We start from the raw sequence: 14,212 nt of genomic DNA on the forward strand, positions 1-14,212 counted from the left end.
TGTGGATCTTTTCCCAAAACTCTATTGCAATTGCTAGTAAAGGATACAATGTTTTAAACTTTGCAGAAGGATTAAAAGGAGTACCTGGCTTATTCCATTCCTTAGAAATCATGTCAGAAATAGCATCAGGAATAGGAAAAACCTCTGGAGTAACCACAGTAGGTTTAAAAACAGCATTTAAATGTTTACTGGTTTTAATATCAAGAGGACTAGCTTCCTCACGCATATACTCTATTTTAAATAAATAAGTAGATTTGTGAGTGTCAATGTCTGAGGAAGGATCTTCTGAATCAGATAGATCCTCATCAGAGGTGGATAATTCATTATGCTGTCGGTCATTTGAAATTTAATCAACTTTATCAGAAGTTTTAAAAGACCTCTTACGCTTATTAGAAGGTGGAAATGCAGACAAAGCCTTCTGAATAGAATCAGTAACAAAATCTTTAAAATTCATAGGTATATCATGTACATTAGCAGTTGAGGGAACTGCAACCGGGCAATGTACTATTACAGATGGAAACTCTATCTGCATGTAAAAGTTTATCATGACAACTATTACAAATGACATTTGGAGATATAATCTCCACAATTTTACAACAAATGCACTTAGCTTTGGTAGAACTGATGTCAGGCCGCAAAGTTCCAGCAGATACTTCTGAGGCAGGATCAGATTGAGACATCTTGCAAAATGTAAAAGAAAAAACAACATATAAAGCAAAATTATCTATTTCCTTATATGACAGATTCCGGAATGGGAAAAAAAGAAAATAGCATAGCCCTCTGACATAGCAAAAGGCAAGAGGCAAAAGCAATGGGGCAATAAATAATGAAAAAAAATTGGAGGCAAGTATGACGCACAACGTAACTGAAATTTTTTCACTAACGACGCAACCCTGTGTGAACCCCTGCATCAAGTATGACGCCGGAAATGACGAACTTGCGTCAACGGACGTGCCTTTCGCACGAAGAATGACGCAATAAAGTGTACCATTTAGCGCACCCGCGAGCCTAAGACAGCCCGCAATTTGAACAAGCAGTCAATTGAAAGAAAGACTAAACCCCAGGTAAGAAAAATATTTCTCAATATTAACTTTCCCAAATATGAAACTGACAATCTGCAAAAGGAAATACATGAACCTGACTCATGGCAAATATAAGTACAATACATATATTTAGAACTTTATATAAATGCATAAAGTGCCAAACCATAGCTGAGGTGTCTTAATAAATAAAAACATACTTACCAGAGACACCCATCCACATATAGCAGATAGCCAAACCAGTACTGAAACAGTTATCAGTAGAGGTAATGGTATATGAGAGTATATTGTCGATCTGAAAAGGGAGGTAGGAGATGAATCTCTATGACCGGTAACAGAGAACCTATGAAATAGACCCCCGTTAGGAAAATCATTGCATTCAATAGGTGATACTCTCTACGTCCCTCTGACATTCGCTGTACTCTGAGAGAAATCGGGCTTCAAAATGCTGAGAAGCGCATGTCAATGTAGAAATCTTAGCACAAACTTAATTCACCACCTCCATAGGAGGCAAAGTTTCTAAAACTGAATTGTGGGTGTGGTGAGGGGTGTATTTATAGGCATTTTGAGGTTTGGGAAACTTTGCCCCTCCTGGTAGGATTGTATATCCCATACGTCACTAGCTCATGGACTCTTGCCAGTTACATGAAATAAATATCTTTCTCTTTTACATAGAGATGTTCAGTTGATATTTTCTAGTCAGCTTTTTACAGCTATGCTGCATCACTTTCAAGTGTTTCAACATTTGGGTATCATGGCCCTTTAATATACTTTTAACCTCTGTGATTACCTTGAATCTAAGCCTCTTTTGACAGCCCCCTGATCACATGGTTATTTATTTATTTATTAGCTATTGACTTGCATTTTATCCAATAAGTGCAGTGTCAGCCACAACTTCATGGGAGTGAGCACAATGCTATCTATATCAAAATCTAATAAAAAAGCATGTGATAAGAGGCTGGCTGTAGTGGCTTAGAAACAGGCAGACATTTAGAGGTTTAAATGTTATAAAGTATATTAATCTAACAATGTTGGTTGTGCAGATATGGGGAATGGGTAGTAAAGGCATTGTCTATCTTTTTAAACAATAACAATTTTGATGTAGACTGTCCCTTTAAAGTGAACTCCAGACAGCACATATGACAAAGGGAGGTTCCAGGCAGTGCTATAGAGGTTGTACACAGTTAGGTACATATTTTCATATGTGGTGGGAATGCCCGGAGGTGCAAAATGTATGGCTCGACCTATCTAGGATGATAACCACTATATTAGAGGAATAGTTAACACTGACACCTATGCAGGCCTTGCTGAGTGGTGAGGATCCAAGATTCAATGCACCTATAAATAAATTTATTAGAATTGTATGTACAGTGACTCGTATATCTATAGCAAAATATTGGAAGGTGGGAGTACCGGAGAGAATGGAGGTGCTTGGGAGGATTAGAAATATGTTTGGTTTATGTGAGACTGCAGCATACATACAAGATGAGGTGGAGTCTTTTAACAGAGTCTGGTTTTATTGGATCCTCAATGAAAAACATGTATAGGATAAGCTGACATGTAAGGGAGAAAGAAACAGTAATTTGAGTGCAGTGGTAGACAGGTGAGAGTACTTGGTGGGCTCTGTGGATGTTTAAGATGTGGAGATTGCTTAAGAAATGTTTATTAATAATATATTAGATTGACTGGTGAGGCGAGCTGGCATAGTAGTTATATAGGTTATTCATGTTAATTGTTAGATTTTAAATTTGCAACAATTGGACTTATGGTTTTACTGGAGCTTCAGCCTGTAACACACAGTGAAGACTGGTTAAGGAAAATGTTAATATGAAAAATGAAGTACAATGATAAGAAATGTGAAATAGATGCTTTACAGTTGCGACTTATTTATTGTATCTGCCATTGATATAGACTGTGTATTGTACCGATTGTTCAATAAAAAAAATATTTCAATCTAAAGTGAACTCCAAAGCAGCAATACACTACTGGGAGCTAGCTGAACACAGCTGGTGAGCCAATGACAAGAGACATATGTGTGCAGCTGCCAATCACCAGTTAGCTCCCATAGTGTATTGCTGCTCCTGAGCCTACCTAGGTATGCTTTTCAACAACCAAGATAATTAATGAAATTTGATAATGGAAGTAAATGGAACAGGCTGTTAAAATTACATACTCTGAATCATGAAACTTTAATTTTGACTTTTATGTCCCTTTAACTAAAGCAAGTACTCTATAATTGCTTTAATCAATCTGCTTAATGAACATATCTCTTGGGGTTATAGGACCTCTGTTAGACCCCCTCCCCTTGTCCAATCCAAACAGGAAGTGAGCTCCTCAGTATTGCAGAGGTCTTGGTATGGCCTCTGCACCTAGAGAGCACTGCTTTTCAAACCTGTCATCAAGCCTCCCCAACAGGCCAGATTTTCAGGATTACCTTGGATGAGAGCAGGTACAATAGCTATGTTTACTAATCAGCTGATTGTTTCACCTGTGCTCCAGTTCAGCAAATGTGGCCTGTTAGTGAGGCCTGAGGAAGGTTTGAAAACCAGTGACCTAGAGCAACGAGGAAGTCCCTCTGCCTGTACACCCTTCCTCATTACATGTGACATAATCACCTTCTGCCATTAGAGAGCAAGAGAAGTAGCTGCAAGGATAATGTCTGTCACCCAGCACATGGAAAATAGAAGATGCTTCCCTGCCATTCTTAGCACTCAAACACTAACATGACACACAGTTTTTTATTTCATGATTCAGATAGAGCATACAACTTTAAATAACTTTCCAATTTACGTTTATTATCAACTGTGCTTCATTCTCTTGATATCCTTTGTTGAAGTAAGGTGAGCTGGCTAAACAAATCAGGTGAGGCAATTATACTAGGCATGTATGTTCAGCCACCAATCAGCAGCTAGCAGCCAGTAGTGCGCTGCTGATCCTTAGCCTACTTAGCTATGCTTTTCAACAAAGCATACCAAGATAACAAAGAAAATTAGATAACACATGGAAAATGGAAAGTTGTTCAAACCTGCACACTCTGTCTTAATCATGAAAGTTAATTTTGACTTTATCGTTCCTTTTTAAAGGAAAATTAAAAATGACAAAGTTCTGTAATGGGTATAAAACAGCAGCAATTAAAACATTTTACATTAAAAAACTAATGGGATATTTTAATGGCAGGACCCCTTTTGGCGGAGCTACCCAGTCGGGGTAGCCGGGGCTATCCGTCACATTGACTGGCAGCGGTGGGATCTGCTTCTTTTACAAGGTTTCTGCTGACAGAGGAGACGTACCACAGTAGCCGGTAAATATGGAGGCAGAGTTCCTAGGGAGAGTACAAAAGATGCTGACTGGAACAAAGGATCCTTGTTCGGAACAGGACGTTCTGACATGGAGGAACCTTGCCCTCCGAGACCTTTGATGGGAGGCACTACAACAGGAGCAGGAAAATGGAAAGGTCCTCCCAACGAATGACACGAGATTCCGGGTACGGTGGACCGTGAGACTGCCTTTCCTGGGAGAACAGCCAAAGAAGGAATGGCTAGCTGTTCTACATAGACTGATCCAGCAAGAGATGTGGGTGGAGGACGGCTATCGAGCCCTCCAATGGCTTGCTATGCAAGCGCAGCCATGGCTGGAGGAAGGATCCCCCACAGAGGGCTTTGGCTTCGGCGGCCCTGGATTGTTGTTTACAAAAAGGACAGAGGACCCACAGTTTGGGAGCGAGACAGACCAGGGTCTAGAGGATATCTCTGGGCTCCAAGAGGAACTGCTGGATCTCTTGGAGGAGACCTGGCTGCTGGACGATCTGGATTTTATAATTTACCAGGAAGAGGCACTGGTCAAGGAATACAAGAGGCTGCTGGATCTCGCTAAGCAGCATGCCAGGGGCATACAGATTTGGGGTGCAGCCCTCTGGGATTCATGGAGCTTGACTGTGGAGGAGTGGCAGCAAAGAGAAAGGGAACCAGGGCTCCTGGATCCTGATCAGCAGTCTGGCTCTGAGATTATAGACTTGGAGAAGGGAGAGATGGATGTCGATAACTCTCCCCAGCAGCAGAATCCCTTCCTGGGAGAGGAGACAGTCGGTCTCTCTCCCCAGTGGCAGAGCCATCCCCTGGGAGCGAAGGTAGTCGTCCTCCCTCCCCGTAAACAGAACCCCTTCCTGGTAGAGGAGACATTCGGTCTCTCTCCCCAGCGGCAGAGCCAGGAGCCGGGAGAGGAGACAGTTGGTCTCTCTCCCCAGTGGCAGAGCCATCCCCTGGGAGCGGAGGTAGTCGTCCTCCCTCCCCATAAACAGAACCCCTTCCTGGGAGAGGAGACAGTCGGTCTCTCTCCCCAGCGGCAGAGCCAGGAGCTGGGAGAGGAGACAGCCGGTCTCTCTCCCCAGCGGCAGAGCCATCCCCTGGGAGCGGAGGTAGTCGTCCTCCCTCCCCATAAGCCGAACCCCTGCCTGGGAGAGGAGACAGTCAGTCTCTCTCCCCAGCGGCAGAGCCAGGAGCCGGGAGAGGAGACAGTCGGTCTCTCTCCCCAGTGGCAGAGCCATCCCCTGGGAGCTGAGGTAGTCGTCCCCCCTCCCCTTACAGAGAAGCCCTTGCAGGCAGAGACGGGTATCGATATCTCTCCCCATCGGCCGAACCCCTTCCTAGGAGAGGAGACAGTCGGTCTCCCTCCCCAGCGGCAGAGCCAGGAGCCGGGAGAAAAGACAGTTGGTCTCTCTCCCCAGCGGCAGAGCCATCCCCTGGGAGCGGAGGTAGTCTTCCTCCCTCCCCGTAAACAGAACCCCTTCCCGGGAGAGGAGACAGTCGGTCTCTCTCCCCAGCGGCAGAGCCAGGAGCCTGGAGAGGAGACAGTCGGTCTCTCTCCCCAGCGGCAAAGCCAGAAGCCGGGAGAGGAGACAGTCAGTCTCTCTCCCCAGTGGCAGAGCCATCCCCTGGGAGCGGAGGTAGTCATCCTCCCTCCCTATACAGAGAAGCGCTTGCAGGGAGAGACGGGTATCAATATCTCTCCCCAGTGGCCGAATCCCTTTCTGGGAGAGGAGACAGTCGGTCTCTCTCCCCAGCGGCAGCACAGTTTCCCATGGAGCGGAGGTAGCAGACCTCCCTCCCCAGCAGTAGATCTCCTTCTCGGGAGAGGAGACAGACGGTCTCTCCCCTCAGTATCTTGGCAGGGTCTATACCCTTTTCTTGTCCTGGAGTATATATCACAGGGGGCAGGCCAGGGGGGTACCCGCTCATGCAGTTGGTGCCACAAGTTTGGACACCCGAGTTTTGCCTGCCCCACCAAGGAGCAACTTCCACCAACAGTCTGGGGTGGGTATACAGCCGGGAAACTGGTACTGGCTTTGTTTGTGGGTGGGTCAGCCGGTACTCAACAGAGTGTCACAGAGGGAAACAGTTTGGCCATGGAACTTAAGGACACTGGAACTTGTGGAACAGCAATTGTTTGGGAGCCGGCCTTAGCAAACTTGTTTGGGACTTTGCATTTTGTGACTATCCCTGCACCCAGGGCGCAGGGTATAAACGCCAGCAGAAACCCCCCAGGATGCCCCAAGCTCAGGAGAGATGGGATAACTTCTCTCAGCAACCGAGAAGTGGAGGGCCACTGTCGGACAGCCCCAGGCCGACTCGTTAAGGGTCTAGCCAGGTCTGCTGAACTGGAGGGGGGAGATGTCACGGATATCAGATGGCTAAGGCTACCCCCCAACAACCTCACCGCTGTTGTTTCTCAGTGGTTTTGGGCTCCTCAGAGCAACCACCATCTCTGGAATCTGTTTGTTTGCTTTGTGTTGGCTTGTTTTTGTGTTCAGAGAAAAGTTGGTGTATGACCAGCAAAATCCTCCTAGGCTGGCCGGGCTCCTGGAACTCCCAGTTGGCCGCCTTACAAAGGACAAATAATAGGATTTAATGGCAAATTTTATGGAAAAATTATTAGATAATCTTTTCTAAAGTATTGACCTTGTATAAGGTTGCCATATTTCAGCTTTAAAGTGAAGGTAAACTTTGATGAATGAAAGTCCGTTTTTTAAAAATACTATTAAAAACAGGGGCACTTTCATTCATCAAAGTTTACAAATCAGCCGTTTTGATTAAAAACTTACCTTTTTTTCTTTTCACAGCCAGAGCAGCTTCTCCCTCCTGGAAATCCTCTCTTCACACGTCAGCAATGACTAATCCGGCTTCCTCCAATCACAGCATGGCCTTAGGCAATAGCCACCCTGGGGGGAAAGCCGTGATTGGAGGAAGCCGGATTAGTCATTGCTGACGTGTGAAGAGAGGATTTCCAGGAGGGGGAAGCTGCTGTAGCTGTCAAAAGAAAAAACAGAATTTATGTTTACCTGATAAATTTCTTTCTCCAACGGTGTGTCCGGTCCACGGCGTCATCCTTACTTGTGGGATATTCTCTTCCCCAACAGGAAATGGCAAAGAGCCCAGCAAAGCTGGTCACATGATCCCTCCTAGGCTCCGCCTACCCCAGTCATTCGACCGACGTTAAGGAGGAATAATAGCATAGGAGAAACCATATGGTACCGTGGTGACTGTAGTTAAAGAAAATAAATTATCAGACCTGATTAAAAAACCAGGGCGGGCCGTGGACCGGACACACCGTTGGAGAAAGAAATTTATCAGGTAAACATAAATTCTGTTTTCTCCAACATAGGTGTGTCCGGTCCACGGCGTCATCCTTACTTGTGGGAACCAATACCAAAGCTTTAGGACACGGATGAAGGGAGGGAGCAAATCAGGTCACCTAAATGGAAGGCACCACGGCTTGCAAAACCTTTCTCCCAAAAATAGCCTCAGAAGAAGCAAAAGTATCAAACTTGTAAAATTTGGTAAAAGTGTGCAGTGAAGACCAAGTCGCTGCCCTACATATCTGATCAACAGAAGCCTCGTTCTTGAAGGCCCATGTGGAAGCCACAGCCCTAGTGGAATGAGCCGTGATTCTTTCGGGAGGCTGCCGTCCGGCAGTCTCGTAAGCCAAGCTGATGATGCTTTTAATCCAAAAAGAGAGAGAGGTAGAAGTTGCTTTTTGACCTCTCCTTTTACCTGAATAAACAACAAACAGGGAAGATGTTTGTCTAAAATCCTTTGTAGCATCTAAATAGAATTTTAGAGCGCGAACAACATCCAAATTGTGCAACAAGCGTTCCTTCTTTGAAACTGGTTTCGGACACAGAGAAGGTACGATAATCTCCTGGTTAATGTTTTTGTTAGAAACAACTTTTGGAAGAAAACCAGGTTTAGTACGTAAAACCACCTTATCTGCATGGAACACCAGATAAGGAGGAGAACACTGCAGAGCAGATAATTCTGAAACTCTTCTAGCAGAAGAAATTGCAACTAAAAACAAAACTTTCCAAGATAATAACTTAATATCAACGGAATGTAAGGGTTCAAACGGAACCCCCTGAAGAACTGAAAGAACTAAATTGAGAAAGGTTTGTAAACAGGCTTGATTCTAACCAGAGCCTGAACAAAGGCTTGAACATCTGGCACAGCTGCCAGTTTTTTGTGAAGTAACACCGACAAGGCAGAAATCTGTCCCTTCAGGGAACTTGCCGATAATCCTTTTTCCAATCCTTCTTGAAGGAAGGATAGAATCCTAGGAATCTTAACCTTGTCCCAAGGGAATCCTTTAGATTCACACCAACAGATATATTTTTTCCAAATTTTGTGGTAAATCTTTCTAGTTACAGGCTTTCTGGCCTGAACAAGAGTATCGATAACAGAATCTGAGAAACCTCGCTTCGATAAAATCAAGCGTTCAATCTCCAAGCAGTCAGCTGGAGTGAAACCAGATTCGGATGTTCGAACGGACCCTGAACAAGAAGGTCTCGTCTCAAAGGTAGCTTCCAAGGTGGAGCCGATGACATATTCACCAGATCTGCATACCAAGTCCTGCGTGGCCACGCAGGAGCTATCAAGATCACCGACGCCCTCTCCTGATTGATCCTGGCTACCAGCCTGGGGATGAGAGGAAACGGCGGGAACACATAAGCTAGTTTGAAGGTCCAAGGTGCTACTAGTGCATCCACTAGAGCCGCCTTGGGATCCCTGGATCTGGACCCGTAGCAAGGAACTTTGAAGTTCTGACGAGAGGCCATCAGATCCATGTCTGGAATGCCCCAAAGTTGCGTGACTTGGGCAAAGATTTCCGGATGGAGTTCCCACTCCCCCGGATGCAATGTCTGACGACTCAGAAAATCCGCTTCCCAATTTTCCACTCCCGGGATGTGGATAGCAGACAGGTGGCAGGAGTGAGACTCCGCCCATAGAATAATCTTGGTCACTTCTTCCATCGCTAGGGAACTCCTTGTTCCCCCCTGATGGTTGATGTACGCAACAGTCGTCATGTTGTCTGATTGAAACCGTATGAACTTGGTCCTCGCTAGCTGAGGCCAAGCCTTGAGAGCATTGAATATCGCTCTCAGTTCCAGAATATTTATCGGTAGAAGAGATTCTTCCCGAGACCAAAGACCCTGAGCTTTCAGGGATCCCCAGACCGCGCCCCAGCCCATCAGACTGGCGTCGGTCGTGACAATGACCCACTCTGGTCTGTGGAATGTCATCCCTCGTGACAGGTTGTCCAGGGACAGCCACCAACGGAGTGAGTCTCTGGTCCTCTGATTTACTTGTATCTTTGGAGACAAGTCTGTATAGTCCCCATTCCACTGACTGAGCATGCACAGTTGTAATGGTCTTAGATGAATGCGCGCAAAAGGAACTATGTCCATTGCCGCTACCATCAACCCGATCACTTCCATGCACTGAGCTACGGAAGGAAGAGGAACGGAATGAAATATTCGACAAGAGTCCAGAAGCTTTGTCTTTCTGGCCTCTGTTAGAAAAATCCTCATTTCTGAGGAGTCTATAATTGTTCCCAAGAAGGGAACCCTTGTTGACGGGGATAGAGAACTCTCTTCCACGTTCACTTTCCAGCCGTGCGATCTGAGAAAGGCCAGGACGATGTCCGTGTGAGCCTTTGCTCGAGGGAGGGACGACGCTTGAATCAGAATGTCGTCCAGGTAAGGTACTACTGCAATGCCCCTTGGTCTTAGCACAGCTAGAAGGGACCCTAGTACCTTTGTGAAAATCCTTGGAGCAGTGGCTAATCCGAAAGGAAGCGCCACGAACTGGTAATGTTTGTCCAGGAATGTAAACCTTAGGAACCGATGATGTTCCTTGTGGATAGGAATATGTAGATACGCATCCTTTAAATCCACCGTGGTTATGAATTGACCTTCCTGGATGGAAGGAAGGATAGTTCGAATGGTTTCCATCTTGAAAGATGGGACCTTGAGAAATTTGTTTAAGATCTTGAGATCTAGGATTGGTCTGAATGTTCCCTCTTTTTTGGGAACTATGAACAGATTGGAGTAGAACCCCATCCCTTGTTCTCTCAATGGAACAGGATGAATCACTCCCATTTTTAACAGGTCTTCTACACAATGTAAGAACGCCTGTCTTTTTATGTGGTCTGAAGACAACTGAGACCTGTGGAACCTTCCCCTTGGGGGAAGTCCCTTGAATTCCAGAAGATAACCCTGGGAGACTATTTCTAGCGCCCAAGGATCCAGAACATCTCTTGCCCAAGCCTGAGCGAAGAGAGAGAGTCTGCCCCCCACCAGATCCGGTCCCGGATCGGGGGCCGATATTTCATGCTGTCTTGGTAGCAGTGGCAGGTTTCTTTGCCTGCTTTCCCTTGTTCCAGCCTTGCATTGGTCTCCAAGCTGGCTTGGCCTGAGAAGTATTACCCTCTTGCTTAGAGGACGTAGCACCTTGGGCTGGTCCGTTTTTACGAAAGGGACGAAAATTAGGTCTATTTTTTGCCTTGAAAGGCCGATCCTGAGGAAGGGCATGACCCTTACCCCCAGTGATATCAGAGATAATCTCTTTCAAGTCAGGACCAAACAGCGTTTTCCCCTTGAAAGGAATGTTTAGTAGCTTGTTCTTGGAAGACGCATCAGCCGACCAAGATTTCAACCAAAGCGCTCTGCGCGCCACAATAGCAAACCCAGAATTCTTAGCCGCTAACTTAGCCAATTGCAAAGAGGCGTCTAGAGTGAAAGAATTAGCCAATTTGAGAGCATTGACTCTGTCCATAATCTCCTCATAAGGAGGAGAGTCACTATCGAGCACCTTAATCAGTTCCTCAAACCAGAAATATGCGGCTGTAGTGACAGGGACAATGCATGAAATGGGTTGTAGAAGGTAACCCTGCTGAACAAACATCTTTTTAAGCAAACCTTCTAATTTTTTATCCATAGGATCTTTGAAAGCACAACTATCCTCTATGGGAATAGTGGTGCGTTTGTTTAAAGTAGAAACCGCTCCCTCGACCTTGGGGACTGACTGCCATAAGTCCTTTCTGGGGTCGACCATAGGAAACAATTTTTTTAAATATGGGGGGAGGGACGAAAGGAATACCGGGCCTTTCCCATTCTTTATTAACAATGTCCGCCACCCGCTTGGGTATAGGAAAAGCTTCTGGGAGCCCCGGCACCTCTAGGAACTTGTCCATTTTACATAGTTTCTCTGGGATGACCAAATTTTCACAATCATCCAGAGTGGATAATACCTCCTTAAGCAAAATGCGGAGATGTTCCAATTTAAATTTAAAAGTAATCACATCAGATTCAGCCTGCTGAGAAATGTTCCCTAAATCAGTAATTTCTCCCTCAGACAAAACCTCCCTGGCTCCCTCAGATTGGGTTAGGGGCCCTTCAGAGATATTAATATCAGCGTCGTCATGCTCTTCAGTAACTAAAACAGAGCATCCACGCTTACGCTGACAAGGGTTCATTTTGGCTAAAATGTTTTTGACAGAATTATCCATTACAGCCGTTAATTGTTGCATAGTAAGGAGTATTGGCGCGCTAGATGTACTAGGGGCCTCCTGAGTGGGCAAGACTCGTGTAGACGAAGGAGGGAATGATGCAGTACCATGCTTACTCCCCTCACTTGAGGAATCATCTTGGGCATCATTGTCATTATCACATAAATCACATTTATTTAAATGAATAGGAATTCTGGCTTCCCCACATTCAGAACACAGTCTATCTGGTAGTTCAGACATGTTAAACAGGCATAAACTTGATAAGAAAGTACAAAAAACGTTTTGAAATAAAACCGTTACTGTCACTTTAAATTTTAAACTGAACACACTTTATTACTGCAATTGCGAAAAAACATGAAGGAATTGTTCAAAATTCACCAAACTTTCACCACAGTGTCTTAAAGCCTTGAAAATATTGCACACCAATTTTGGAAGCTTTAACCCTTAAAATAACGGAACCGGAGCCGTTTTAAGCTTTAACCCCTTTACAGTCCCTGGTATCTGCTTTGCTGAGACCCAACCAAACCCAAGGGGAATACGATACCAAATGATGCCTTCAGAAGTCTTTTAAAAGTATCAGAGCTCCTCTCACATGCGACTGCATGCCATGCCTCTCAAAAACAAGTGCGCAACACCGGCGCGAAAATGAGACTCTGCCTATGCTTTGGGAAAGCCCCTAAAGAATAAGGTGTCTAAAACAGTGCCTGCCGATATTATTATATCAAAATACCCAGAATAAATGATTCCTCAAGGCTAAATAAGTGTTAATATCAATCGATTTAGCCCAAAAAATGTCTACAGTCTAAATAAGCCCTTGTGAAGCCCTTATTTACAATCGTAATAAACATGGCTTACCGGATCCCATAGGGAAAATGACAGCTTCCAGCATTACATCGTCTTGTTAGAATGTGTCATACCTCAAGCAGCAAAGGACTGCAAACTGTTCCCCCAACTGAAGTTAATGCTCTCAACAGTCCTGTGTGGAACAGCCATGGATTTTAGTTACGGTTGCTAAAATCATTTTCCTCATACAAACAGAATTCTTCATCTCTTTTCTGTTTCTGAGTAAATAGTACGTACCAGCACTATTTGAAAATAACAAACTCTTGATTGAATAATGAAAAACTACAGTTAAACACTAAAAAACTCTAAGCCATCTCCGTGGAGATGTTGCCTGTACAACGGCAAAGAGAATGACTGGGGTAGGCGGAGCCTAGGAGGGATCATGTGACCAGCTTTGCTGGGCTCTTTGCCATTTCCTGTTGGGGAAGAGAATATCCCACAAGTAAGGATGACGCCGTGGACCGGACACACCTATGTTGGAGAAAAAGGTAAGTTTTTAATCAAAACGGCTGCTTTGTCAACTTTGATGAATGAAAGTGCCCCTATTTTTAATAGTATTTTTAAAAAAGGGCTTTCATTCACCAAAGTTTACTTTCACTTTAAGGTAGGACACAAATACATATGTCAGGGGCTGTTTAAAGAAATGTTTGAATAGTGTTCCATTATAAGAACCCTGACATATGTATTTTTTATGTGTCCCTTAAAGCGGCAATATGGCAACCCTAACCTCATAGATTGCCAGGGTCATTATTTCTATTAAAGCAGGTCATTTTAGTATGAAAAGATCCCTTTATTTTAAATCTGTTTAGTACTGAAACTAACAGGAAATGCATGTTTGTGTGCAAATTATCTCTAATGGTTGATATGGTCAACTGGGAGAGTGTTACACACCATCACATGACTGATATTAAAAAGTAGTTGTATTCAGCACAGGAACGTCTTTCAAAACACAATTGATGACATATAAAAAAAAAAAAATTTACTTGCAACAAAGAAATTTTTTTTTAAAGGAACAATAAAATCTAAATTAAACTTTCAAGTTTTGAATAGAGCATAAAATTTTAAACAAATTTCCAGTTTACTTCTATTATGGAATTGCTTTGTACTCTTTGTATCCTTTGTTGAAGAGTAAACCTTGGTAGTCTTAGAAGCAGCAATGCACTACTGGGAACTAGCTGGTGATTGGTGGCAGCAGTTTTAAGACACGTACCAATTTACTTCCATTATCAAGTTTTGCACAGTCTTTTTATGTTCACACTTTCTGGCGAACAAGATCCTACTGAGCATGTGCACAAGCTCGAGCCTCACAGGGTATACGTATACTAGTCTGTGATTGGCTAAATGTCTGTCACATGATACTGGGGGGCAGAAAATAGGAGAAAAAATAAATTTGCCAGAAAAAAAATCAACTGCTTATTTGAAAGTCTGAGTAGGTGCTAAATCATTGTATTTTTATTATGCTCTTGTTAAAGGGACACTGTACCCAAAATTTT

At 44.2% G+C, this 14,212-nt stretch overlaps 1 protein-coding gene across 1 annotated transcript in view; it reads right to left on the reverse strand.

The window, feature by feature from the left end:
- Nucleotides 1-14,212, reverse strand: part of CDK18 (cyclin dependent kinase 18) — a 455,832-nt gene that overhangs the window by 412,504 nt on the left and 29,116 nt on the right. The gene's annotated exons all lie outside the window — the stretch shown is intronic.

This window comes from Bombina bombina, chromosome 3 (assembly GCF_027579735.1).
Source record: "Bombina bombina isolate aBomBom1 chromosome 3, aBomBom1.pri, whole genome shotgun sequence".
NCBI classification, from domain to species: Eukaryota; Metazoa; Chordata; class Amphibia; order Anura; family Bombinatoridae; genus Bombina; species Bombina bombina.